This window comes from Mauremys reevesii, linkage group 3, assembly GCF_016161935.1.
Source record: "Mauremys reevesii isolate NIE-2019 linkage group 3, ASM1616193v1, whole genome shotgun sequence".
Taxonomy (NCBI): Eukaryota; Metazoa; Chordata; order Testudines; family Geoemydidae; genus Mauremys; species Mauremys reevesii.
Genome location: NC_052625.1, coordinates 146,918,500 through 146,946,472, shown reverse-complemented (window position 1 = coordinate 146,946,472; position 27,973 = coordinate 146,918,500). Strand labels below are relative to the sequence as shown.

General features: G+C 41.3%; 1 long non-coding RNA gene across 2 annotated transcripts; it reads left to right on the top strand.

Moving 5' to 3' along the window:
• Positions 1 to 271: 271 nt before the first annotated feature.
• On the top strand, positions 272 to 27,973 carry LOC120400271. 2 transcript variants are annotated; one of them, XR_005595662.1, is made up of 6 exons: positions 272 to 1,638; positions 11,088 to 11,254; positions 17,792 to 17,897; positions 18,310 to 18,414; positions 21,590 to 21,710; positions 27,640 to 27,973. It is a non-coding gene; the product is annotated as an uncharacterized LOC120400271 (long non-coding RNA). The 2 variants fall into 2 exon arrangements; XR_005595663.1 differs by lacking the exons at positions 17,792 to 17,897; positions 18,310 to 18,414.

The window sequence follows — 27,973 nt, the reverse complement described above, 5'->3', positions numbered from 1 at the left end:
TGGGGGATGGGCGAGGCGAGCAGCCGCTGGACCAGAGCGAGCCGGGCGGGACAGAACGTCACAGATCCGGACGTTCCAGCAACAGATGCTGGGCAATTCCGAAGGGCGGGGCTGTGCGAAGGGCCCCGCCAATCACCGCCGGTGACGGCTTCTCCCTCCCTTCGGCCCCGCAGGGCGAGGAGCCAATTGGACGAGCGTGGATAGGCGGGGCCGCGCCAGCTCCATGTGAATGAGCTCTGTGCGCTCACGGGCTGCAGCGGGGGTGGGGACACCCGCGCACCGAAGGGCCGGCTATTTGCAGCCGCTCAGCCCCGGGGCAGGTTCGTCGCTCTTACGATATTAGCACCGGGCGAAAGATCGCACAGCGCGGCTCCTCCATGCAAGCTGAAGGGTTTCCGCCTTCAGCACAGGGAGGTGGCTCCCGGCTTCTCTGCTTCAAGGCTTCGGAAGAGGCGAGGAGATGGGGCGGCCCGTGGCCAGTTATCCTAGCGAACGCTACGAACAGTGATGGCCGGGGATAGGGGCTGTTCCCCCCCCTTCCCCACCAGACACGCACCCACTGTTTCTGGGGCCCCTCCCTGGGGAAGGAGAGCTCCGTGCGGAGGTGAGGAATCCCATTAGCCTGTAAGCCCTTTGCCGAGGAGAACAAAGCCACGCACACAAGCCCGCCTTTGCTGCCATACTGATTGCACTCTGGGCCGCCCCAGATGTGCAGGCCCTTCCATAGAACAGTGGCTGGGGAGCTTATTAACACCCGTCCGGGCCCTCCAAGGGGCAGACGGAGACGAGCTGATCGAGGCAAATGGAAAGGCCAGCGGCAGTAACCCCCATCCCTTCTGCTCTCGCCCGGGACAGCGGGGGCCCAGCTGTGGGGCAATGCCTCCCCCTGCCGGCCGCTGGGCACCGTGCACCCACACCCCGGGTCCCTGAGAACGCCTTTCTCTCCGAGGCACCCGGGACGAGCCCTGCTCAGCAAACGCGACATTGTTATCCCCGCTACAGGGCATCGTGCTTGGCCCCTGAGGAGAACGCGTCTGCTGGCAGCTCCTTTTCCTGGCTGCTGCTGGGCAAGGTGCTGGGGGAGGGGAGCCGCAAAGGGGAACTAGCCGCATCACATTTATACTCGTCACAAAACGACATTTATTTTCAACAAAGCGCCATTGATTTTGTAGCTTGGTGGACCCAAGTGGGACATTAGCATTAACCCTAACAGACCACACTTCTGGCCCGCTGACATTTCTAATCACCGTTACAGAAGCGTGCATGGAATGAGATAGTAGGGTGAGATGTAGCCAAACCCTGGATCCAACCTTAGTTTGTTTGTTTGGGTTTTTTGTTTTGTTTTTTGGTGGTGGGGGTAGCAGAAATCCTAACCTGGATCTGGGTCCCATTTTTTTGCAAATAGTACCCCCCTTCTTAAATTGGTTAGCTCCAAACCCCAGGTCTACCTCCTGCAAACTTCTGAAACTCTCAGTGTCTTTCACTGTATGTCCTACAGACAGACCTCAGTAGAAATACCAGTTTAATTTCATTTATATACCATTCCTCAGAGTTCTAGGCTTATGTAGGACATTTTTACAGACAGAGTCAAGCTGCCAACCTCTACTCCCAGAAGGGAACCAGCTCTTCTGGCCTGTGGTAAGGAAGTACTTCTAGCTCAACCCAATCCCACCTTTTCGAGCACAAAATAGGCTGAGAACATACCATATTTTTAATTAATTAATGGAGATATCCTATCTCCTAGAACTAGAAGGGACTTTGAAAGGTCATTGAGTCCAGCCCCCTGCCTTCACTAGCAGGACCAAGTACTGATTTTGTCCCCGATCCCTAAGTGGCCCCCTCAAGGATTAAACTCACAATTCTGAGTTTAGCAGGCTAATGCTCAAACCACTGAGTTATCCCTCCCCCTATATTCAGTATAGCTTACCTATGTGTGCATGCTTATGCAAGTGTATATGGTCTCTGTGTAATTGCAAATTCACTTTCCAAAACTATATATGGAATAATTTCTGTACCAGGGTGGCATTTGAAAAGGGCCTGCTGGATTATTCCCAGCAAGTCTGGTAATTTAGAGAAACTGCGGTCAGTCTGCTCAGATTTTTTTTTACTTGATTATGGAATTTGAAAGAAGTTGAAAGATTTTACATGGCCAACAGCAGTACTGCGAAATAAAATAAAAATTGGTTGTAAAAGTTTAAACATATTGCTGTCATTTCAAGAAAAGGTGAATATTATTAAGGGGGCTTCCATTTAAATGCCTTTTATTTGTTATAGTCCAATGCTTGTCAATGCCCTTAGTTCATAATGCCTTTCTTATTGTATGGTACCTGCAGTTTATTCCCTCATTCACTCAAAACAATGGGGAAAACATTAGCTGTTTATACACAGAAGAATAACATTTGCAGTTATAGTTGTTGATTAAAAAATATTACAAGGGGACACCTTCATGCTTCAGGGTACAAATTGAGCACTATTTGGATCAGTAAGAAATTCCTTTCACATCTCTCTCCCTATAGTATTCTAAAGATGGCTAGTAGATGTGTGGTTCATTGTTTTCCACCCCCCCCCCCCCAAAGAATCTGAAATAGGCCACTTCTAAAGGCAGGATACTGAGCAAGATGGGACTACTGGTCTGCTTCAGTATGTATGCTGTTATAGCCCTGTCCAAACTGAATGAGCAACCAAGCCTAGAAGTATATATATACATGAGTATGTATAAGCATTAGCGTGGAAAAATATCCGTTAAAATCTCTAATATTTGCAATTAGATAATATACAGTTTGTGAAACTGCATTCTATTATGTTTCTTTAAATGAGCTGAAATGGTCAAGAATAGTGACAATTAACTTAATTTAGGCTAATTATATTGCTGGAAATTTGGAAACATTTGCATAGGTTACATAGGTCATCTCAGTTATGACTGACATTGCTAACATCACAATTATTATGAACAGTAATTTAAGTCATGAGCATACATCTCTATCATTTTAATTACAGATACATTTACCTGAAGAAGGTGGTTTTTTTAAATCAGTCAATGTGGACAATAATCCAGTTGAGAGTATTTTATCAGTGTATTAGAGAAGTACAATATGAGGCTAATATACTATTCAAATACATTATTTGTATAGCACAGGGGTTCTCAGACTTCATTGCACTGCAACCTGCTTCTCAACAAAAATTACTTCCTGACCCCGGGACGGGGGACTGAAGCCTGAGCCCACATGAGCCCCACCGCCCCTGGCGGGCAGGGGAGAGGGGCCAAAGCCGAAGCAAGCCCCAGGTGGGGGGTGGCAAAGCTTGAGGGCCTCAGCCCTGGGTGGGTGGCCCAAAGCCCAGGCCCCAGCAAATCTAACGCCAGTGCTGGTGATCCCATTAAAACGGGGTCACGACCCACTTTGGGGTCCTGACCCACAGTTTGAGAACCACTGGTAGCATGAAGAGGTATTTGGATTGTAACTTCTTGAGGGCAGGTGCCATGTTTTCTGTGTGTCTGTACAGTGCCTGGCACAATTAGGCCCCAGTGTTCATTGGGTTCTTTGTGTGCTATCACAATACAAATAATAAAAATATCATTTCTACACATGTGTATATTTATATAGAGAGTCTTTGTTGTGAACTTTTCACTCTGCACCATTATGTAAAAGATGGAGGAAGTTAATAAAATTCTCTCTCCTTAATTTTAGAATTCACTATTTTTTTCCAGATTATATCTGATTTAATATGTTTGTATCAACTCCTGCCCCACGCCTGTGTCCTCTTTGTTTAACCCACCTGTTACATCTTGTCTGAAATAAGAATATGTTCTCTCTTCAGGACAAAGACTGTCTTTACTATATGTCTTTACAGTGCCTAGCACAATGGCTCCCTAATCTGTTCAGGGTCTTCAGGTGCTAATGTAATACAAATAATAATAAATATTAACATTACTAATAAATAATTAGGCTAATAACCTTCTCTCTTACCAAGGATAGAAGGAGTGGAAAAGTAGTATAGGGAACCCTAAAATTGATAGGAAGAGTTAGAAAATAAAACACTAAATACATTCACAGCTGTAAGGAAAAGGTGATTTTTAGTACCTCTCCCCAGCCCCTTTTTCCCCTTTCTTCTTATCCTTTTACTAAGTACTGTTTTTCATAGTGGAAAGAGGATATGCGCACACACATTTTTTTTCTTTTTAAAAAATTTGTTTTAAAAAAATGAAATTGAGACTATATGCTCCCTACGCTAATAGCAATAAACTGTACCAGGATGTGCATCAAGAGGTTATTGGTGCAGTTTTCAGATGGATGAATATACAATACATTAGCATAGATTGCTGTATTGGTTTACTTCATATGAGAAACAGTGGCAGTAAGAACAACATTTCAACTCACATGTTGGCCAAAATATTGTGCTTATAATATTTTCTGTCTGCTAGATATCTAGTGAAACATTGCTATGCACTAGACATCTTAAAGCCTCCTAATATTTTTTGCTAGAATGTAACACAATTTCCTTGTAGTAAATACATTAGTAGGGCCCTACCAAATTCACGGCCGTGAAAAAAGTCACAGACCATGAAATCTGGTTTCCCCCTACGAAATCTGGTCTTTCGTGTGCTTTTACCAATACTATACAAATTTCACGGGAAAGATCAGGGTTTCTCATATTGGGAGTCCTGACCCAAAAGGGAGTTGCAGGGGGGGTGCAAGGTTATTTTAAGGTGCTTATGGTATTGCCACCCTCACTTCTGCGCTGCCTTCAGAGCTGGGTGGCTGGAGAGCGGCGAATGTTGGCTGAGCACCCAGCTGTGAAGGCAGCACCCCGCCAGCAGAAGTGCAGAAGTAAGGGTGGCAATACCATATCATGCCATCCCTACTTCTGCGCTGCTGCCTTTAGACCTGGACAGCCAGAGAGTGGTGTCTGCTGACTGAGGGCCCAGCTCTGCAGGCAGCAGCGCAGAAGTAAGTGTGGCCATACCAGGCCATGCCATCCTTACGTCTGTGCTGCTACAAGAGGTGGCTCTGCCTTCAGAGCTGGGCTCCTGGTCGGCAGCCACCACTCTCCATCTGCCCAGCTCTGAAGGCAGCCCACCTCCTGCAGCAGCACAGAAGTAAGGATAGCTGTACTGCAACCCCCCCACAACACCATGACATTTCAGATTTAAATAGCTGAAATCATGAAATTCATGATTTTTTAAATCCTATGACTGTGAAATTGACCAAAATGGACTGAATTTGGTAGGGCCCTATACATTAGGTAGGAGGTTTGAGAATATTTCATTCTCCACTGAGCGCCCACTGACACTTGAACTTATCAGGACTTTTTATGGGACTTATTCCTATTTTATTTGATGAGAGTGTTCACTGGACTAAAGGATGGGGATGCTCATGTTGCTCTCTAAGCTAATCTCAGTTGACAGGAGTGTAGAGAAGCCATAAAGGAATAAAAACTCTTTAGGTCCTATAATATGATGGATTCCCATGTAATCTACTACCTAAAAAAAAAGTCACTGTATCACTTGAGTGTGAGTAAAATAAACTGTCCTAAAATTCAAACTCAATAATTGGGAGAGGACTTTCCTTAAGACTACATTTTCCATGTGTATGTGACAGAGTTTAATATTTCAGTTCTACCCACATAAGAAGACAGAGTTGCAATGTTTCATGAGTCATACTTTTACGTAGCTCCATATGCATATGACTGATAGGGTATTTGCAGATTTTATTTTTCCATCTTTTGTTTATCCTACAATGCACTAAGCTCATATGGGAATACTCCAGTATATCTAAGTGTTGTTCTGCTTTTAAACCAGCAGAACTGCAGAAACCCATCAATTTAAGATCTAAACAAGCTGTCTTGTTTTGGAACCCTGAACTAGCTAGTGTATCTAGGGTCAAAATACATCATGAAATCTGACAACGAAACTGGGTTTACTGTTCATTCAAACAAAAACAAATTCATGGATTAATACATTTTTAAGGTCATAAGAGACCATCATCATAATCTAGTTTGACCTCCTCATAACACAGGCCATAGAATTTCACCCAATAATTCCTGCATCAAGCCCAATAACTTCTGACTGAGCTGGAGCATATCTTTTAGTGAAACATCCAGTCTTGACTTAATAGCTTCAAGCGATGGCCTGCTGGGTGACACTGGGCAAGTCAATTTCACACTCTGTGACTCAGTTTCCCCATCTGTAAAATTGGGATAATGATCTTTGTAAAGCGCTTTGAGATCTACTGATGAAAAATCCTATATAAGAGCTAGGTATTGTTAATTAATTAATTATTGTTATTATTATTATTTCCTGTCTGAATATATCTTGTTTCACCTTCCAACCATGGATTTTGTTGTATTTTATTCTGTTAGATTAAAAAGTTCTCTACTATCAGAAATCTCTTCCCATTTAGGAACATACAGGTTTTGATCGTCACCTTTTTACCTTCTCTTAAATAAACTTAATAGATTGAACTTTAGTCTTTCACCATAAGGCATGTTTTCCAGACCTCACATCATTCTTGTAGCTCTTTTCTGAACCTTTCCATTTTTTCAGTTTCCTTTTTGAAGTTGGACACCAAAACTGTACATAGTATTCCAGTAATTCCATATAAAGAGGTAGAACCATCTCCCTAGTCCTTGATATCACCCCACTTATGCATCCATGGATTGAATTTTCCCTCTTCACTATAGCTTTGCACTGTTAGTTCATATTCATATCTTCCATGACCCCACCACCCTTTTCAGTGTCACAGCATTACAGGATGCAGTTGTCCCCCATCTTATAAGTATGACTTACATTATTCATTTCTAGATATCAAACCTTACATTTGACTGTGTTGTTCAAATGAGCCCACCTTACCGAGCAATTCAGATTGGTAAGCATGACTGACCTCTCTCCACCATTATTTACCACTCCACGAATTTTTGTGTCACCTTTACATTTTACCTGCAGTTATTTTATATTTTCTTCCAGATAATTAATAAAGATATTGCATAATATTGGATCAAGAACAGAATCTTATGGGACCCCACTAGAAGCACCTCCATAAAGTAATAATTCCATGGCTAGAATTACCTTCTGAGATTTATCTTCTGAGATCTAATAGCTTTTAAGTCTATTTAATATTGGCTACACTGATTTTGTATAATGCTTTTCTAAATATCAGAATGTTTTTATTTATTATTTCCCACTTTATTTCCACAAATATGTTAGAGGTGGACCCCAACTGGGACCTTGGCTCCATACTTTTCTATCTATCCTCAAACTTGAGGGATCAGTCATGGTGTCTCAGACCTCAATCCCAAAATCTAAATCCAATGTATGGTTTCAATTCTGAGCTGGAGCCAAACTGGGAAGGGCCTTTTTCCAGATCTGACTTGGATGTTCCCCATGGAAATCTTGTAACAACAGCTGATCTCCCATGGTTTACACCACACATAATTCTGAGTCAAACTGTTGAGCAATGTTTGTGAAATTTCAGCACTGAACTTGAACTTTAGTTCAGCCTTGACTCCTAATCTAACACTGTCCTAAACTTAATCCTGTCCTGAGTCCTAGCCTAAACTTAATCTGAATTCAGCTCTGAATACTGCTTCCCCTTCAGCCCATTTCTATAATACCTGAAATTGCAGCCACAAAGGCCATAGTTCTGTCAGGTAAAGGGATGAAACCTGAAGAATACAATAAAGTAGATCAATACTGTTACTCCACCTCCTCCTACTTCTCTTATGGGGAATCAATCTTGCCTCTCAGAACTAACTCCCAAGGATTCTCAGACATCAGTGTAATAATATAATGATTTGTTTCATTTTCAGTTCAAATTACAAATAATATAATGCTCATAAGACATTGTGTCCTAATGTAGCTTTTCAAGGAAAGCCATCAGCTATACTGCACCTGCCAAATTCTGCTCTCACTGGCACTAGAGTAATAGAGGAATTTGCCACAGGACACACCGTATGCAGAAGAATCTAGATAGGTATCAGCAAACTCCATTAGATTCCCTCCCTGGGGCAGTGCAGAATTTGTCCTCCATGCAGAAGGAGGGTTCAGCCCCCAGCTATCACAGGGATCCACTGGAGTGCAGAACAATCTGTGAAGAGGCCTGGTGCCTCCATGGTACCGCTTGGCTCTTTGCGACCTCTCCTAAAAAGACTTCCCATGCCAGCTGCTGCTCCTGGACCTCCCACCAGCCATCTAAATGGGTATTTCACAACACGGAAGGAGATCTGCATTATTCTTTTGTGCTAATTACACAACATGGTGCTTTCACTTGAAACGGGTTATACATGTCTATCATTTTAGGATGATAAGTATCCACAGTATATTTTATTGCACTTAATTGCTCTGAGAAATTGCTGGGTCCTTTCCCAAAGGCCACGTGGTTGGGGAGGGAAGGGAGGCACTTCAAGGGTCCTTATAATGCTTATAGTTACTTACAGTAGCTTTCTCTGATTGCTTATATGTTCACCAGCTAAAGCCCTATGGTCTCAAATGTCCTTTGACACCCAGTGAACTCACAAAAAGTAGGTTTAGTCAGCATTACTCAGTACTGAAGATCAAATTGAAGTAATGCGTCAAAAACAGACTAGATGTGATTTAGCCATTTTGATTCTCATAAACTGTAATCCCAAACCCATTTGGTATTAGGAAGTTATGGCCCTGTTCCAAAGAGCTACATGTGCCAGAGATCAGCTATCCATTTCCTCTTGTCTCTGTGTCACAGCTGCCAAAGAACCATTAAACCAGATCATCCCACTTTACCAGGCATGAGACTATTGCTGGTTTGCGAAATGAAGAACAAAATTAAGATTAACTTGTGCCTTTAGTGACTAAAGGCTTGGGGGGTTTATGCATCATTTAGACGCACAAGAGTTCCAAAACAGATTGTTCAGCAAAAGCCTACTGAAGAAGTTTACTGTGCAGAAGTGACCTTATTGCTTTCTCTGCAGTCAAGTTAAAATATCCAAGCATGAAAAAGGGGGCATGTTAGCGAATAAAAGGATATTTTTATTGGGCATCACAAAAGTTAATTGCTTGTTTATACAGTGCCTAGCACATTGGGGCCTCAAAGCCTCTAAGCACTGTTACAATATACATGTTCAATAATACAAAAACTGAGATTGTATTTTAAAAACATTGAAAAGCTTGCCAAAAAGAGAGAGGTGTGTGTGTAAATCCCTTCAGATTTTGTTCCTCATGCAACCCTAGTAATCGCAGGGCATATACCTGGCCTCAGTCTCTTGAGATTAAAAAAGAAATATGGCATATATTATACTATGACACATGATGATGCCATATCAAACCCGTGGGCCAACAAACTGGTATCCAGCAGTGGCCTAAAAAAAGCAGAGGGTGGGGGGAATGTATCTAGCCAATTGTGCAGTGCTGTAATTGGGTGGGGAGGTAACTTCCTCACAACATGTAATTGCTGGTAATTTCTTTAGTAAGTTTATTTATTTATTTTACCAAATGTATTGTTTTTGAATTTCAGTGTTTTTAGCTAAGGAACTGATTAAGAAAGCAGCTTTAGAGAGCTTTCCCCAACAATTAGAGCAGGAAAGCAAGGCTCCAAAGCTGGAAGAACATACATTCTTCCTTCCCTAGCGCACCATTTTAAATGTGGAAACCATTCTCTCCTCAGATTATTCCTTAGTCTTTCCAGAACAGACTTGACTCTTCCTTTTCATCTCCAGACACACTCCACACGGTTCTTAAGTGTGGTACATAATTCCTCTGTCTCTACTAATCAGGACCACATTGCAATCCTTAAACATAGGCCAGGCAAATTAAAGTCACATGGTAGTGGAGATTGCTCACATTTCTTCATGCCTCTCTGATTTTTATTCTTTTGGCTCTTTTCCTGGTATAAGTGGTTTTATCCTTCTATAATAAAATGGGACTTCCTACAGTTCTTCAGTCCAATTTTAATTTAAAAGGTAAAGAGAGAGACTTATTGTTCATCTTATAATTTGTCTCCTCTGCCAGTGAAATGCTGCTCTTTATGCTACATTTGAATACTTTAAATAATGTTAATAATGAATCACAAGGAACCTATAATTTAATGTGTCATTTTACAAACAGACTTTTGCTATGCTTAACTTCACATCAAAAGAATCATTAGCTTATTCATCCTGCTTAACTACACAATTAAGGGACTTGTCTTTATGTATGGGTAAAATTACACAACACTGTCATGGCATGAGGAGCTGATGAAGAAAAGCAGATGGTGGGCCTTTTACTGGAGATGATGCCCCAATTTACTTTTTTCCTGCTTAATAACTGCCTGGTTTCCCTTCATCCTGCTTCTTTTGGTGGCAGAGATCCCCATGTATGCCAGTATGAAGACTATTTCTTTTGCATAAGGTACAATCACAGTGATCACCATTAAAAAGTTTATCACAGTATCTGAACCACAAGAGACATTTCCTATTCTAATTATAGGGAGATATATACACCACAAATATTTATTCTTTAATGGCAACCATTATACCAAGAGGGCTCAACACCCTAGAACAGAGACTCAGGCTTCTGAACATTCTAAGTAGGTGATTTGACATAACTCTTTAATCTATGCTGCCTTCCTTGTTCCTGCCCTCCTCACCCTTGATATAACGAGCAAGCTTCCTTTCATCAGCTGCCACTACTGTACTCACCCTGCAGCTAGTGACGGAAGCAGCATCTCTCAGGCCTTCACTGTAAAAATTAACCAGTGTGACTGGGGGGAGGAGGAATAGTGCTATAAATTGCACCAGGCCCTGGAGACACAAACAAACACACTCAGAAAACAGCTATAAATCCCAAAGCACTATACAGAGTGATGTATGTACGGCACAGAGGGACTATTTCAGCTAGCTCAGGTGAAATGAACACAGTGGTGCCCATGCTCCCCTGGCAAAACCAAAAGCATGATTTATTTCACCAACACAATAGTTTCTTTGGGGGCCTTTGAAAACAGACACTAGGTAATTAGCCTTTTAAATACTGACTTTTCATAGACATAACTTCTTAATTAACTTTTGACGCTTAAGCATCAATAGAAATAGAGGTCCTTTATAAACATCTCTTTCCTCTGACCTAATATATGCTCTGTCTTCAGGTACATCCTGCATGTTACAGACTTACCTGAGGTCATACTGGAACAAAAGAGAAGGTCTGCTGGCTAGTGAAAGGCAAACAAAAATCAGAAACGTATATATCCCACACGCCACATTGCATTGACAAGTGCTTCCTGTCCCATTGCATTTCTACCACCTGATCTAGAAAGTGAGTACTATGACTTCTTTTCCCCCCAACTCCATTGCACTGATGTAACACCAATAATTTCAAAACTTGTTGTAAAGGAGTGGCCAATGAGACTCCATAATTAGAGCAAGCCATTAAATCTCAGTAAGTACTCTCCTGCTAGAGGCTCCTCCTTGCCTCACATTGGATTTCAATTCTGTTAGGGGACTAATAGAAGTAAAAATGAGCACCATATACAAAAATAAGCAATTAGTTTCATCCAGCTCTGCCATCTGCAAATGTACCTGCTTGGAGTCTTCAGCACTAGCTGGTCTTTTGAAATGACCCCTTGGCTCTGGCAAGTCCAATCACAATGACATTTCCAGCCTGACCAGGTGTATTTAGGGTGAGTGCAAAGCCGCCAGGGTATTGGAATGACTGTGACAGTTCAGCGTGTTAAGGAGCTCTCTGATGGACAAGATGGCATTGGTGTACTTCAGCTGGTTTTCTACTCTTCTGCCTTCACATCAATGCAGTGTTAGGGGGATGGGGAGTTGTCATTCATTGTAGTAATCTGGTGCCAAGCCTGAAAAAACTTCCTTTTAACAGAGATAAGATAATGCAGGCTAACAGTTCTTTAGCTAAATAGGATTAATTAGCAGGAAGCTGCCTATTAGTTCACTGCTGACCTGTAAAACTTAATGAAGAACAAGGTCATTGGAAATAATAGCTCTATTTAGGAGTTAAGGTCAAACTCTAATTACAGAATACATCATTTAATGATCACATTGTTATAATAATGTCAAGGGGTAAGAAAATACTTTTTATTTCAGAGAGATATAATCTTTAAGGTTTTCTCTAGACTCAATACTTTGTACTTTCCAAAACAAACAATTGCAACATCTAAGCTTTCAATATCTCTAGCCTTTGACATTCAAACGCATCAAGTTTTCCTATCCTTTCTCTACGCCTTTGTTACATAAACTCTGTTTTTTCATGACCTTAAGTCCTGACAGGCACTAGGTATTATAGGAATCATGCTTCCATTCTCACCAGTGTATTGGAACCCTCACTTCTCTGCATATATCTTGCATGATCAGCTTAACATTGAATACAGTTCATTTAAGAAAGAACAGAAAAAAAGAAAATCAACCAAATCAGATTTTCCACACACATTTCCAAAGCTTTCTGAAAGATTTTCTTTTGTCTCCAGCTACCATTTATTTCTCCACTTGTCTTTCTTTCATTTGTTTTCTACATCAGGTTTTCTCAAATTGGTTCAGCAGGATTTTTTTAGTACTAAAATGTACACATCTATGTGTGTCTATGCAGGACATATATTGCTCTGCAGTGTATCAGATGGCTAAAACCATGAAGTGTGTGTATTTAGATATACTTGTAGCTGGAGTACTAGTGACAGCTGCTGGTCAAGTGTTTTCTATTTACAATTGTAGACACATAGGATGGCATTGTCCATGTAAGCAGTGCAGAACCATTGTATTTATTTTTCACCTTTGAGCACCTCACCAACATTTTGCCTACTAACCCATTTCTGTTGTGGCAACCTCTAAAGTCTGAGCAGCTTAAAGGCAGCCATTTGGAAACTCCACCTCTCCTCCCCAACAAAAAGCAGCCACCACCAACCTGCCAGAGAAGTTATTCCTGCTTTCTCCCACAAATCTTTGATTTCGTCCCCAAAATTATATCCCATTCTCTGCCCCTTCTCTGTTATAGTTAGGGGAATCAAGATCAAGAAATGCTTCCACTCATCTATTTCAGTGTAGCACAGGGAATGAGGCCAATTTTCAAATAGGTAGGTCCAAAGTCTTTTATGGGTCAGAAACCCTAAACCACACTCAGATCCCAAAAGGTGACCAGCACAGATTATGGAGTACTGGTGTCAAAGACTTCCATTGAGATACACCCATTACTAAATAGTTGGGAAATGGTTGTATTTAAGCTGTGAATAGGCATCAGAACCTTTCATGGTGTTTTTATTTCCAGGGTAAATGGTTACTTCTACATTATCCATTTGGACATGCAAAGATTTTCCTCATGGTTTTAATTTTTATTATCCCTTCCATCTTCAAAGCCTTCTTGAAGCAACTGGCCAGATTCCCAACTTTGCTTGCTAAGGAACCCAGAACATATCTCCTATAATGGTCAAGGAGGTCATTCTCTCTTCAGGAGCTCTGCCCATTATGTCCCCATCTTTCCTACCTGCTGCCATTACACTTAACTGAGATCTATTTTCAAGCCCCATTCTCCTGAAATGATCTCAACTCTCCACTGCAAAAGAGCACAGAGCCCATCCAACTATGCTATTACATATACTGATGTAAGTTTGCACAGCCCCATTGAAATCAGCAGAGCTATGCTCATTTAAACCAGGTGAGGACCTGTCTCTATGTGAATGGCACACATCATGAATATTGTGTATAACTTTTTCGAAACTGAGACATTCTCCTTTGAACATACCTCTAGAAAACTTCATCATCTTTGTTAAGGTTTTAGGGAGAACTAGATGATCAAAATATATTTGGCAAAAAGGGTTTAATGAAACTGAAAAACGTTTTAAACTTCTCTAATCCTTGGGACTTCTAGCAACATTAATCAAAATAACCATGACTACAGGCAAACAGCCAACATGATGAATAGTTCCTCATAGACAGTTTTCATCTCATGGCTGGTATTGCTTTCATATATCAAAATTGTATGCATGTGTGGTGGGAAGAATGGATATATCTATAAAACAGAACTCAAGTTTACTGGTATTCTCATTAGTTCAATATTTCCAAATGGGCAGATGATTCAGCAGCAGAAAAAAAAATCTAACCTCAATCTGTTTTATAGGGACTTTATCATGAGCAAAAATACTGTATTGATAGAAAGGATTGTGCATGGGAAAAGATCTTGTTGAGTTTTATTGAATTAATCAACCTTCTAAACCAACATGGTAGGAACTAGATTTCTACACTTACAAACTGATACCATTAAGTATTATAAAACCTAAAAATACACTTGATTTGGTCCCGTAGGGAAGTTCTGACCTTCGAGAATCTACCATTTTTTTGGTTATTTCTGTCACACTGAGTGTGAATGGCACTTCTCTGGCAAATAACATTTAAATTTTTGTAATCTGTTGCTGCTGTGAGTCAAAACATTTTTAAAAGCACAGTAACACTCACAGTAAGTAAACAAGTACACCTCAGCTCTGACAAGAGATGGTGATAAGCACAATTTAAAGCACAGTTTGTTTACTTTGAGTCTTGCGCTCAGTATTTCTACTGACTTATAAACAGTTGGGTTTGCAAAAATGAATGGCTTACCTTCCCACCCCCTCCAAAAAAAAATTACACTCTCTCTCTCTCTCCTGGGAATAGTAACAGACATGGTGAGTGTGTTACTACAGATTTGAATCCTGTGGCACCATATAGACTAACAGACGTTTTGGAGCATGAGCTTTCGTGGGTGAATACCCTCTTTGTCGGATGCAAGACGCCACAGGATTCTTTGCTGCTTTTACAGATCCAGACTAACACGGCTACCCCTCTGATACAGATTTGAGGATGTAATCCAGCTAAACGCCTGAAACATGTTATCATATGATGAGCTAGTCAGTGGCCTGTGTGAAATGAACTGGTGGTCTCATCTCAGTGTAGTAACTAGTGGAGAGGAGATCAGATTGCAGGGAAACTACATCACATCACAGTTGTTACCTTGTTGGCAGTATCAGCAGAGAAGCCAAGGATTTAAATGGCTTGGAAATTTAACTATCCTTTCACCCAAAAGGTGGTCCCCCTAGAACAAGAGATCCCTGTGAGAGATGTCTCTGAAGTACTGCAGCATGGCAAGCTGGCTCTTTAAGAGCATGCATGGCCCAGCACTCCAGTTTTTGGTCTCCACTTTGGTCTCTCTTTAAGGCAAAGGCAAATCCGTCACTTGTTGGTAGCCCCAGCCGACAAAAGGAAGTTCTTCTTCATGCAGCGCACAGTCAACTTGTGGAACTCCTTACCTGAGGAGGTTGTGAAGGCTAGGACTATAACAGTGTTTAAAACTGGATAAATTCATGGTGGTTAAGTCCATAAATGGCTATTAGCCAGGATGGGTAAGGAATGGTGTCCCTAGCCTCTGTTCGTCAGAGGATGGAGATGGATGGCAGGAGAGAGATCACTTGATCATTGCCTGTTAGGTTCACTCCCTCTGGGGCACCTGCCATTGGCCACTATTGGTAGACAGATACTGGGCTAGATGGACCTTTGGTCTGACCCGGTATGGCCGTTCTTATGTTCTTATCCTCCACAGAGGGATCAGTTGCCTAGCCTCACATAATCCATTGGAGAGAAGTGGTGGAGGAAGAGTAGAGAGATTAAAAATCCCAGAATCCTTAGTCTTAAAGGGGCCAAGACCCAGCAGCAGGAGAGCTGAGCTGCACCTATCCTTTAAGGACCTGTCCTCCTTGTTACTTGTGATCGAATCGGCAGGCGGAAAGAGGTGTTCAGTTTCCCGTGTCCTCCAGCTGCCAACTTTCACAAGCAAAGACATGTATTTAAAAGAAAATTATGAGGGAGTCCTCTCTTAGTGAGGGGCCAGTGTAGCCAGTTCCTATACCAATCCTGCAGCTCCAAAGTAGGAGACTTGCCAGAGCAGATGGATACATGGCTGGGGCACTGCTGCACTCCAGCGACTGCCAGCTGGAGGATGTTCCATTGCAGCATAGTGATAGGAGCCTCGGGGCTACTCTAAATTATGCCAAGAGCCAAGCCTGCTCCTCACCAACTCCAGAATCAGGGAGTTAGAAACAACTGAGGATTGAAGCCTTAGGGCCAGATTTTCAAAGATATTTAGGCACCTAAAGATCAAGATAGGTGTCGAGGGATTTTCAAATGTGCTGAAGTGAGTTAGGAGGCAACTAACTCTCATTGATTTCAGTTGAAATCAATGAGAGTTAGGGCCTAACCGGTTAAGGCAGATTTGAAAGTCCCACTAAGCAGCTAAATCCCTTTGGAAATCTGTCCCTTGGACACAGGCAGTCTCAGTTTTCAGGGCTGGATTGTGCTTTTAAGGCTGTGGCCTGCAAGGTCTGTATGCAGAGGTGTGCTACTCCAGCAGGAGCCTGCAACCAGCATCATCCTTTAGGATGGTATAGCCTGGTACCCTCTCTGTGGTCTGCCAACTCTGCTGGCTGGTGCAAAAAAAACCAGTCCCACCTCCTCTTCTGAGGTCATTTGTCCCTCAGGGTGTGTAGAAGAAGCAGCCATTGCATTCCCTTGAGTGCAGAGACCCTTGCCCAGCACAGTGTGTTCAGAGTGTGAGGGGAGAATGCTCCCCTGTACCTCCCCCCAGAATCTAGAAACAAGCCAACAGGAAATAAAAAGGTCACATCCTGAAGACTATGGGCAGGAAGAGATTATGGCTAAGTTGGATGTCCTGAAGACTGAACCTTTTTAGGGTGGTTTGAGTTCATACACAGTCACACACTGCAATTAAAGGGAATGCCTTGTCCCTGCTGTTACCACTGCAGCTCTCCCTCTCTACCGGCTTTTTTAAAATTATTATTATTACACAGGAGACATTACATTTGTGGGTTTGGTTGGCATTGGCTATATATTTTTCCATTTTGTTCTTCCCTCTCTTTAACCCATTCATCTCTTTGTCCTTGATTATTTAGTGAACTCAGAAGTCAGGAACTAGCACTGTTTTCAAAAGTTATGGTACTTTGTGTGCTAAAGTAAATTTTTTTTCAAACTTTGAACATCTGTCTGCAAACATTGCAGGGGAGCGTTCATGTTAGCATAACACAGGTTGTGTGGGAAACCCAGAAGTGCTCTTCTCTGGTCCTGAAGATCTTCGTTTGATTTGATATGTTGGAGCTTCACCTCTTCAAAGACCAAATCCTGCACAGAAGTGCTCAGCACTATGGAGAATTGGCTTCAAATTAGGGATGGATTGGGAGTCCTGCCATTGATATGAGTACAGCCCGAAGTGTATATCATTCTTCACCATTGTGCACTTGGACTGTGAAAACTATTTCGCTCCTTCCAGGTTACCTATGAAATTATCTGGGCCATATGCTACAGGTAAGCTACATGTTGGTAAACAAAAACTTTTAGAATAAATCATCCAAACTGCTCATCTTTCCATACAAAAATAATTTTAAAGCAATCCTTGTAATATTTGAAATTTAATGAAAATTAAACAAAAGCCCAGTATCAACTAGTTTAAAGTAAGGTCCAGAAGTAAAGCAGAAGTCTACTCCCATCGTTTCTTTGGAAACAGAACCTGCTTTCTAGGTGTCCCATTGCCAGGCACCAAATGTTAAGCTGAATATCTTCCTCCATGAATGTAGCAAATAAAAATATGTTTCAAAACATGAGTTTTTAAAATAGCTGTGTCACAAGCCATTCTGGGTGCTCACTGCTGTACTGGAGGCTCATATATCAACGTGAATGTTACTTTGTATCTCAGAAACTATTCTGGAAAACTAATTTGTAGAGCTGAGCAAGCTACATGAGTCCTAGCAAAACTGCACATCTAACATTCAATAATCTTTTTTTTTATTTGCTTGGGTTTTTTTAGAAGTACAAAGTGCAAAGAAATCATCTGGCATGAGGTATTAAACCCAAGGGAAAACTGAAGGACAGATTTGCTGTGTACAGAAGCAACCGGAAGGTTTAATTCCTAGGTATTTGACTAAGAATAGTTGATTTAACCTCCAGGCCCTTTCATGGAGGCGCTCCATATTCTGCTTCAGCAAAAAGATAGCGAATATTGGATGACTCTATTGAAAACGTTTATTTTAGTGTAAGTCTTTCTTTTGGGAACAAATAAGTCATATGCCTCAGCCCCTGCCTCTTTCTCCTCCACACACACAGTTTGCAACTGTTGTGATACACAAGTGCTTTTCCGGTGCTGCAATTTAACAGATGATTTCCCCAAAACCCAAGATATAACATGGCAAGTACCTATACAGAATATTCTGTATTTGTATCTGTTCCTTGCTATTTATGGACCTGATCCAAAATCCATCAATAGGAGACTTTCTGTTTGCTTCAATGGGCTTCAGGTCAGGCCCTATCTACCTTTGTCTTTTCTAGTGTTGCCCCTTGCCCTCTGTGCTGCCAGTGTTAAATTCAAAGAGGAGACCAGCTTGAAAATCGATGACTTTATGTGGCCTTAAAATTACACACTAATGGTTCAGAGTAAGTAACAGCTTGGTTTTTGGTTTTCTCCCAGTACTCAACTTGCTCCGTATACTTGGATTAATGAAGACTAGCTTGCTGGTGTTGCCCTAGACTGATAGACCTTTATGGTCATGAACAGAATTATTCTGATGCATTGGAAGTCATCAGTGAATGACTTTTTGAACTAAAACACATCTCTCAATGTGCTCTGAAAAGGCTTATTGCTACTGATAAGTACAACCAGGTTTGGGCTATGTGGAATCAGTAATGGGGAAGAAGGTATGTTTTTCTGACCATATTTATTCACTCCCTTGCTCTTCTGTGACTTTCTTAGTAATTCTTCTATAATTTGTGTTCTGTCATACTGGTGAGGTCCACCCACTCTATCTACTATCTGTACTTTGAGGCCAGACAAATGTTAGCATTAGTGAGTGATGTATTTGTTTTCCACTATGCACACCATAAATAGTATGAAGACATATAACTGTGCTCTTGGAATTGAACTCATCTTTTGCTGCTGCTGTTTTGTAAGGGGAAAAATGAAAAATACAACAATCAGACCACAGAAAAGCAAATGGCCATTTCAATCTGATAATTACCCTAACAATGTGAATGTGCATCCCTGGCTCCTTTTTTCCTCTGAACCAGGACAGCCTTGAAAACAGCATAATCTCAAATGGAGTTTTTAGGTCAGTCTTTTAAATAAATATCACTTCACTTTCTGCACTAGAATAGACTGACATGGCTGTCAGTGCAGTGCACTCAGCCCTGAGGAGGATGGAGAGATTCTTGTTTCATAAGTTATCCCTGACTCAGCTGGCTGACTCAGGAGCAGCATGCTGAGTTGGGGAAAGTCAGTGCGTAACCCGCAGTGTAGGCTGGGTCACTTTAGCACAGGGCCTTTGAGATGGCATCTACAGGATAGCACTCGTGGCTGTGGGCACCAGATCTCCTGGTAAACTCATCTGAATTTTACCATTGCAGTATCTTAATTGCCACATGCTAAAAGGCAGAGCCAGCTATAGCCCATTTTGGGGGCGAGGGGCAGCAAACCATTAACCCTTCCCCCCACCCCCTCAGCCAGTGAGGTGTTTGTACACCCCATCACAGTAAAGACTACTCTGTCCTTGGCCACTCTGCTGAAACTTGCCAACAAGGGAGCAATTGGCTGCACATGAGATGATCATTTTACGAATGATGGACATCTGTCCTCTATCAGTAAGAGGGGGGAACCTTGCTTTTTGTTGCAGTCTTCTGAATACTTCTCTGCAGGCAGAGAAGAGAAATGTAGATTTGAAATTTAAGATTTTGGGGGGAAATCCAAATAAATTTTACAAAAAAACCTCACAGTTCTTTTAAAGCTTTCTGCAAAGTTCTCAAAGTTTCACAAAACCCCAGTCTCCCATCTTCTTTCCCTAACAATGAATGTCTCTCTCCTTTCCATTGGATAACAATACGATGACAGACAGGTTTGTTCAGTAGAAGCCCTTTTTCTGAGGAAAAATGCAAAATCAAGCAGTTTTCCTACGAGAAAAAGGATTTGCTCCATTTCCAGTTTATTCCGTTTATTAAGGCTGATGAGTCACAGCCAGCAATTTCATAATTCATGTCAGTACTGTAGGCATTTGTTACAGTGCAAACAGCTTATTTGCTTATTTTCTGGAAGGATTTTTTCCCCATCTTGAAACTGGTCTCACAGATCTCCATGGGCTTTTCAGACTAAGTATTTTTGTTCACATGGATAAAGGACATATGTCAGAATCCTTTACTGTCACCACAAGATTCCTTTTCATTACGCTAAGGCCTTTCATTTGATGTTGTTTTTAAAAAGTTTACTGTGTCTTGACATCCTGCCTCACTACACCATACTGCATCCTTCTATTTTCTCTAATTTGCATATGGGTGTGAGGGGAACTATATGGCTACAATCTGGAAGAGGTAACACATAAATCAAACTAGATGGCAAACAGAGACAGCCATAATGAAGGTTGTTGAATCATCTGTCTGCATTACACTGTTGTCTAAAAGGGAGCTTTGAAACAGAAGTCAAATGGGTTCAGACTTTAACCAAAAATGATTAAATACTTTAAGAACTTTTCAATAGAAATGGAGCTTTTGGGTCAGCTATTGAAATGGCAACCTCTCTAACAGAATTTACCCCAATACCACGTTTTCGTGATTTTTCTCTTTTTTTTTAAAAATGTAAGTTTACATTTCAGGGCAATATTGCACACTTCAGATGACCAAAACCTGGTTTTATAATATGCCCAAGCTAAACTAATATCATTCAAATGTGTTGTCTGTTGTGTATTCGCTTAGTGTTGTGGATGATGCCTCAGTCAATCGATCGATAATCAGGCAGTGAGCCTGCAGTGAGCTGGGCTTGATCCCCAGAGCTTATAACTCTGTCAAACAGCTCTTAGACACACACACAAAAACTGACTTGGGTAGTCAGTAATCCATTCCATGACTGCATAATCCAGGCCAGGATTTAGGCAAACTTCTCATTCATGAAGCTGTGCAGAAGAGGCTACTGTTCTCAGCCCTGATGAAATTCACCCCTGTGAAGAGGGCCAGGATGCTACAGAGGGTGTGTATGTCCAGCAGCTTCAATAAAGACTCCCATTACAACCAAGTCCTCTCTTTTCACCATTACAAGGGACACAGTCTCTGCTTTAAGGGATATTTATTTTGTTTTTGAAAAAAAATCTTCTAAAGCAGTTGAGCCCAGTTTCTAAAACAGAGCTGTTCTAAAATGATTGAACGACATATTATAGAGATGAGTCTAAGCCACAAAGCTGGGATCAAGACCCAATTCTCCCCAAAGCTCTGAGGTTCTCTGACCCAGGATTTTGGGTTGGACCTCCCCTATTAAGAAATTGATTCAATGCAAAACATTTATTCTATAAATCCACACAATTGCTACATTAAGAGAATGATTAGGTTGCATGGTCAAAGTTACCTCTGAAACTGCCCACAAGGTTGCCAATTAATGTCAACAGCTGTGATAGTTTTGTCGCCTTTCTAGTAGCAACTAGACTCACAGATCAAAAGTCCCTCTTTACCAAGCCACCAACCAGCCATCTGATGGTAAAAACATGCAGTCATTACTGCTGTGGACTTGAAGTGAAAAGCTGTATAAAACTTTGCCAGTAGCCTGCACCATCCATTCTCTTTCTTTGTTTTCTTATAGTGTACGAGCGTCCCATGAAATTGGAGCCAGCATAGAAATCTGGGAAAGATTGGAGGTTAAGTCCCGCCAGAGTTTAGAAGGGCAGATGTTTGCCATTCTGGAGACAGATTATTTAACCCTGGTCAGTTCTGCCAGAGACTGGATATTCATTAAAGAATTTGGTAAAATATGAGTTAAGCCTCATTCACCCTTGTGAGTAGGGTGACCAGACAGCAAGTGTGAAAAATCGTGACAGGTGGTGGTGGGTAATAGGCTCCTATAGAAGACAAAGCCCCAAATATCTGGACTGTCTCTATAAAATCGGGACATCTGGTCACCCTACTTGTGAGGAAGGTAAGTATTTCTGCCCCCAGTTTACAGAGGAGGGAAGTAAGGCACAGAAAGATCAAGGACCAGATTTTAAAAAGGTATTTAAATGCCTAAAGATGCAGATAGGCACCTAACAATATTTTCAAAAGCACACAGGTGCCTAACTCACATTGAGTACAATGGAAAATCTTATGCACCTATCTGTATTTTAAGACATTTAAATACTTTTAAAGATCTGTCCATAAGTCTGTTGCGCTCCATCATGTGCCACAACCACAGAACTGCCCCTCCTCCTTCACTTCCTCTGGTATTCTTTAATTGGAGATCATAAAACCAATAGATGTACTGGCCTTGCCGAAGCAGAGTGAGGACAGATGATAGGATTACAAGATAGATAGTGCCATATCCCAGATGCTGGGATAGGACTTTTTAGGAGCAGCATTCTCAGTAAATGCTTGGTACCAGTTTACTTTTACCCAGTACCACTAGATCAGGTAGCTCCTGTTACATTACTTTACAGGAAAGGAAAAAAAATAAGGCTATGTATTTTTGCACAGCAGAAACTTATTAACCAACCAGATCCATCTATCTAAAAGCATTAATATTTGCCTTTTCATATAATTACTCTAGTACTAAACAGTGTTTTGAAAAAAAATTTATTGGCACAAGAATGAGTGGCTGTACTTGCAACACAGATAATAACAACCCTGTTCTTAAAATCAGACAAACTCCCATATTTTTCTTTTTAATATTATTGCATGCAGAGAGACCACCAAATATGGAAGCATTCATGCTTTGATAATGTTATGATTCACTCTTTATTTGCTTTCAATTTATCCTATAGAGAATAATTCTCTCTTTTCTTTATCCAACATTTTATGCTGATGTTTGGGGAAAAAATCCACTTTTTCTTTTTTAGCCTTGTAATTTAATTTTTAAAATATTGAAATAAATACTATAAATGTATAAATAAATACTGAGACATTGCTCTGGGTGCTAAATGTATAGCTGTGGCCACAGTATGACCAGAATTCCAGCAGCAAAAAGTAGGACACCTACTTTTGCTTGGTTGGATTCCAAGATTGACACTACACTAGAGCATGAACAAAGCCAAGTAATATGGAAAAGGTAAAAAACACTGTAGTTTTAGGCATTTCTTTGCTCCAAGAACAGCCTGTTTAGTCTAGTAATGCAGAGTAAATTGAAAAGTTGAATAAAACCAGAGTAATTCCCAGATCTACATGCAGAGTGCCCAACTAATTAACAATGTAGTCCTTCAACCCATACTCATGTGACTAAGCCACATTCACTTGAATAGTCCCATTAACTTCAAAGGGAGTCCTAGAATCCCACTGATAGGGGCCTACCAAACTCATGGTCCATTTTGGTAAATTTCACAGTCATAGCATTTTAAAAATCGTAAATGTCATGATGTTGTAACCGTGGGAGTCCTGACCCAAAAGTTGGTCGCCAGGGGCAGTCGCAAAGCTATTGTAGGGGAGTGGCGGTATTGCCACCCTTACTTCTGCACTCCGTTCAGAGCTGGTGGCCAGAGGGTGGCAGCTGCTGGCTAAGAACCCAGTTCTGAAGGCAGTGCTGATGCCAGCAGCGCAGAGAAGGTAAGAGTGGCAATACCATACCATGCCACCCTTACTTCTGCACTGCTGCTGGTGGTGGTGCTGCCTTCTGGGCTAGGTGCCTGGCCAGCAGCCACCGCCTTCCGGCCACCCAGCTCTGCAGGCAGCACAGAAGCACTGCCCCTCCCCCCTCCCCCAGTTTACATGGGGGAAACCAGATTTCACAGTCTGTGATCCATTTTTCAAGGCTGTGGATTTGGTAGCACCCAACAACCCCTTGATGTCAAAGGGCTTCAGAACACGCCATAAAGGTTTACAGGATTGGGCCCCAAATCTGTATTATTAAGCTCATTTTACATGTTAGGAAGACAGAGAGATTAAGTAGCTTGTTTGCAAGACCTCTAATGGAGTAGATAACCACAGTCTTTGTGGTGGAGACATGGTTTTACTCCTGCTTCTCTCACACATCTTATCCATTGTATATTATGAAATAAGAGTAATGTGTTTGAATTGATTCAAGCCTTACTTAGCAAATGCTCTGCTAACTCAGTGATGCTCGTTGATTTTGGTTCACAGGGGATCATAATCCTATATTGTAGTTTGTATTTAGGATTTGTTTGGGCATAAATCCCAATTTTCGTCTGAGTCCTCAAGTTTACTTAGAAACAAGGCTAAGATTCAGCCAAAAGGCCCATTAATTTTTCCACAAACCTGGGCTACATTTTGAATGTGCAACACAATCATGAGATTTCTGCATGGTTTCAGAAGCACAGCCACACATTGGCACAATATTTAACATACAACATACATAACTGAGGTAAAATAAACCTTCCTTTTAATAAATTACAGCAGAGATACTGTCCAACAACTTCATAGAACCCACATCCTCCTTGTTTTCCACTAAATGAATGGGTTAGTTTGGAAGTCTGCAGAATTTTTTTAAATGATGTGATGTATTTTCTTCTCTCCTGCATTTTTTCAAAGCAGTGCTCATGTGACTCCCATTAATGTCAGTCAGAGTCGTCTAGCATAACTGTTTGAAAGTTCCCCTTTGCCTTCCTGTTTTCTCTCCTCCAGCTTGTTTGACTTCTTGTCCTATTATTTGCCTCTTAATATCCCAACTGACTTTAATTAAGACTTTTTAGACTCCCATGATTGCCAAGTTTAACAAACAAAACAAGATTAAAAGCTAATTTCCTCAACGAGCACATTCCCCTCACAATAGCCAAGTTTCAGGCCAATCCATTGTAAAAGCACTACAATAATAACAGTGTTCGAAATGAAAATCTTGACACTTGGTATTTTTCTGTATATCATTACTATAATTTATAGATCTATTTATTATTAATTTTAGTCTTAACTCTTATTTCTACAATGGTCAGACAACTTCCATACAAATGAAAGGCAACTATTATCTATTTATTTGTGGTTTACTCTTAAAATCCTTTTTCATTTAAAACTCCCTTTTGACATCAGTGAGAGTTTTGCTGAGCAGGGACTACATAGCTGAGTGCCATGGTTTTCTGTAAGTACCCTGCTATTTACTCTTTGAAGGCAAATTATTGTCATTGTATGTAAAACTGCAATTTACATGGCGATATACTCAGAATTGTTGTATGTGGTAATAAACAAGACCACCTCAAAATCTGTTGATCATAGAATATATTTAAATCCATAGCTTGTGTTAAAATGTGATATTCTTGAGCGAAAGGGGTTTTAAGGATTAAACCTATTATCCTGTATTACAGAACACTGGGTAAATTGTGTTTGGGGGAAAAAGACCTAATATCACTATGGGGCTTGTGATGATCCCAAGAGGCAGCATTTGAAAGCAACACCTCTTAAGCTTCGGAAGTTCAGTTTGGATAAGTACCCCAAAGTTCATATGCTTCTTGTGTATGCAAAATTGGGCTAGAAATCTTGTGACGTTTCAGATACCTCCTGCCTCCACAAAGGTTAGAGAATACCACACAATCAGCTTTTTGGTAACATGCAGCAAGGCCACCTTCACTATCCTTAAGATAGTAATGCAGCTCATAATAGGGGAAGGACAGGTTACATGTCAAAAAATGATTTTCTTTGCAGGAGTGACTGACATTGCATAGTTAGGGACAGGGAATCAAGATAATCGGATACAAATATTCAGTCTTATTAAAATCTACCTTTCAGGGAAGGTACAACCTATTTTGACTCTGGTTTGCTTTCTTTGTTTTGGAATGGCTACACAATTAAAAATGCAAATTAGGTGCAGTCCCTGGGATTCCTGGCAAGTGGGTAATCGTTCCCATGAAGTTTGTCCTTTACGTCACCCACGTTATAAATGTTCAGTTTGCAGCCAAAGGTTATTTGAGAAGGCTTGGTAAACCGAGAAAAGTTAGTCTGAGAAACCCACATGGTGGCTTAGCAATACCATGCTTTCAGGCTCTCTGTTAGGTTCCTGAATCGGCCCCTGTTTATGAGGAACTTTTGTCAGGTGACACATAGTCTGAGAACTGATTGCATGCAGCAGCTTATAGATTTGTGTCAGCAGTAAGATGAAAATTGTTTTATTATTTGTTTGCCATTGATACATAATGAATGCAAGAGACTGTAAGTCAGCAACACTTTGCTGGACTAGCGCAATGCAAACAGGGTCATGCTGAAGGGCATCCTGCAGCTCCAGGATATGTTGCTCCAGTTCAGCATTCTCTCTCTTAGAAGTGTTAAGCTGGCTATTGGCAAACCAGCTAATGACAGAAAATGTGCCTGCCACAGAAACGGGCTAGAGAAAATATGACAGGTATCTGAAAATCACTGAGTGCCTCTTCTCATGTGCATTTCCAGAGCAGCTCTGGAGAGATCCTGGGGTATGAAAGCACAAAGCAGGAGCTTCTTTCTATTTTGGCATCGCGTAATTTTGTCTGGTTTCACTTTCCACTTCCCAGTTTGCTTGTGGGCATGCCAAAGGAATCAGTGTGGCCACTGACAGAGTGCTCATTCAGTACACTCACCGATCTATGCAAATATATGACTGGCACTAGGATATTGTGCTTTGCTCAGGATCTCTTTCAGCCCATTGAGCTCTGCTCTCATATTGTCACAACTGTTCATTAGACACAAGCTAGTACCACCATTACATCAATAACCAAAACCCTAGTAGCTTTTCGGGACTCAGTGCAAGGTCTTAATTAGATCAGTCAATCCCTGACATTTTATCTTCTCTTTCTCAGGGCTGCCCCGGGGGAGAGGGGGGGCAAGTGGGGCAATTTGCCCCAGGCCCCGGGCCCTGCAGGGGCCCCATGAGAATATAGTATTCTATAGTATTGAAACTTTTTTTTATGGATGGGGCTCCCAAAATTGCTTTGCCCCAGGCCCCCTGAATCCTCTGGGCAGCCCTGCCCTTTCTGAACAACTCTTCCTTTCTTAGTTTCTCTTTTCCGTAGCCATTTTGACCAGCTGGTTACTTGACCCAATTTTGTTTAAATATTGATTGTAATGGTTTACATTGACCAGCACCCTAGCTGGCTATGATGTGGATTATATAACATTTCAGATGTTTTACAAGCATGAATAAGGAACTTTTGACTGCTGAACATCAAAGAAGTGCAGCTTGCTGTGTCTGCGCTAAGGGTTTTCCAGACAATTTATAGATAAAGAGATAAAATATGTTTACAATATGGTCATATAGGAGATTCATTTTAATGCAGTGGTTCTCAAACTATTGTACTGGTGACCCCTTTCACACAGCAAGCCTCTGAATGCAACCCTCCCTTATAAATATAAAAAAAGAGTGTTTTTAATTTAACACTATTATAAATGCTGGAGGTGAAGTGGGGGTTGGGGTGGAAACTGACAGGTCACGACCCCCAGTTAGAGACCCCCTGTTTTAATGGAAATTACCCTGTGAAAGGCAGAATATGCCCCATGCAATTTACATGGTAATACTGCCATGAGTTATTTTTTCCCTGTATAACTTTGTAACTGGACGCATGCCCCATCATTAAGTGGCAAAAGTAGAAAATATGGGTATAAAAGACACTGGAGCATTCCAGTCCTTTCTGACAGTTTACCAGAGAGAATGAATTTACAGTACCCAGCCAGACAATCTCTGGGAAGTCATGCAGCTACCACAGGGTCTCCAGAGGAACTCTGATGATAGTGTCTAATTTTGTTTACTCATTGCAGGTGGGTAGAACGGCCCAGCTAGGATAGAAAGAAAAATCAGAAAGAGACTGGCAGTTTTGGTGAGAAAAACATGCTGAGAAAGTAGACACCAATCTGTTTGGAATCTGCAGGATTATAAAAGCCAGCTAGATGCAGCTTAAAGCCAAGAGGTGATGGCAGTTGAGAAGAAGGAGTTTTTGCAGTCAAGGCCCAGAAATGCCAAGAACATAACGACAAAGGGCTCACTTCTTGGGAGCCTGCTGCAGGTCGCCTAGTTTAGTATTTACATGTTAAATATTTAAGGATTTTTCCTATTTCAGAGTATTTGTTACATTGTTTTGTCTTGGTGCAACAA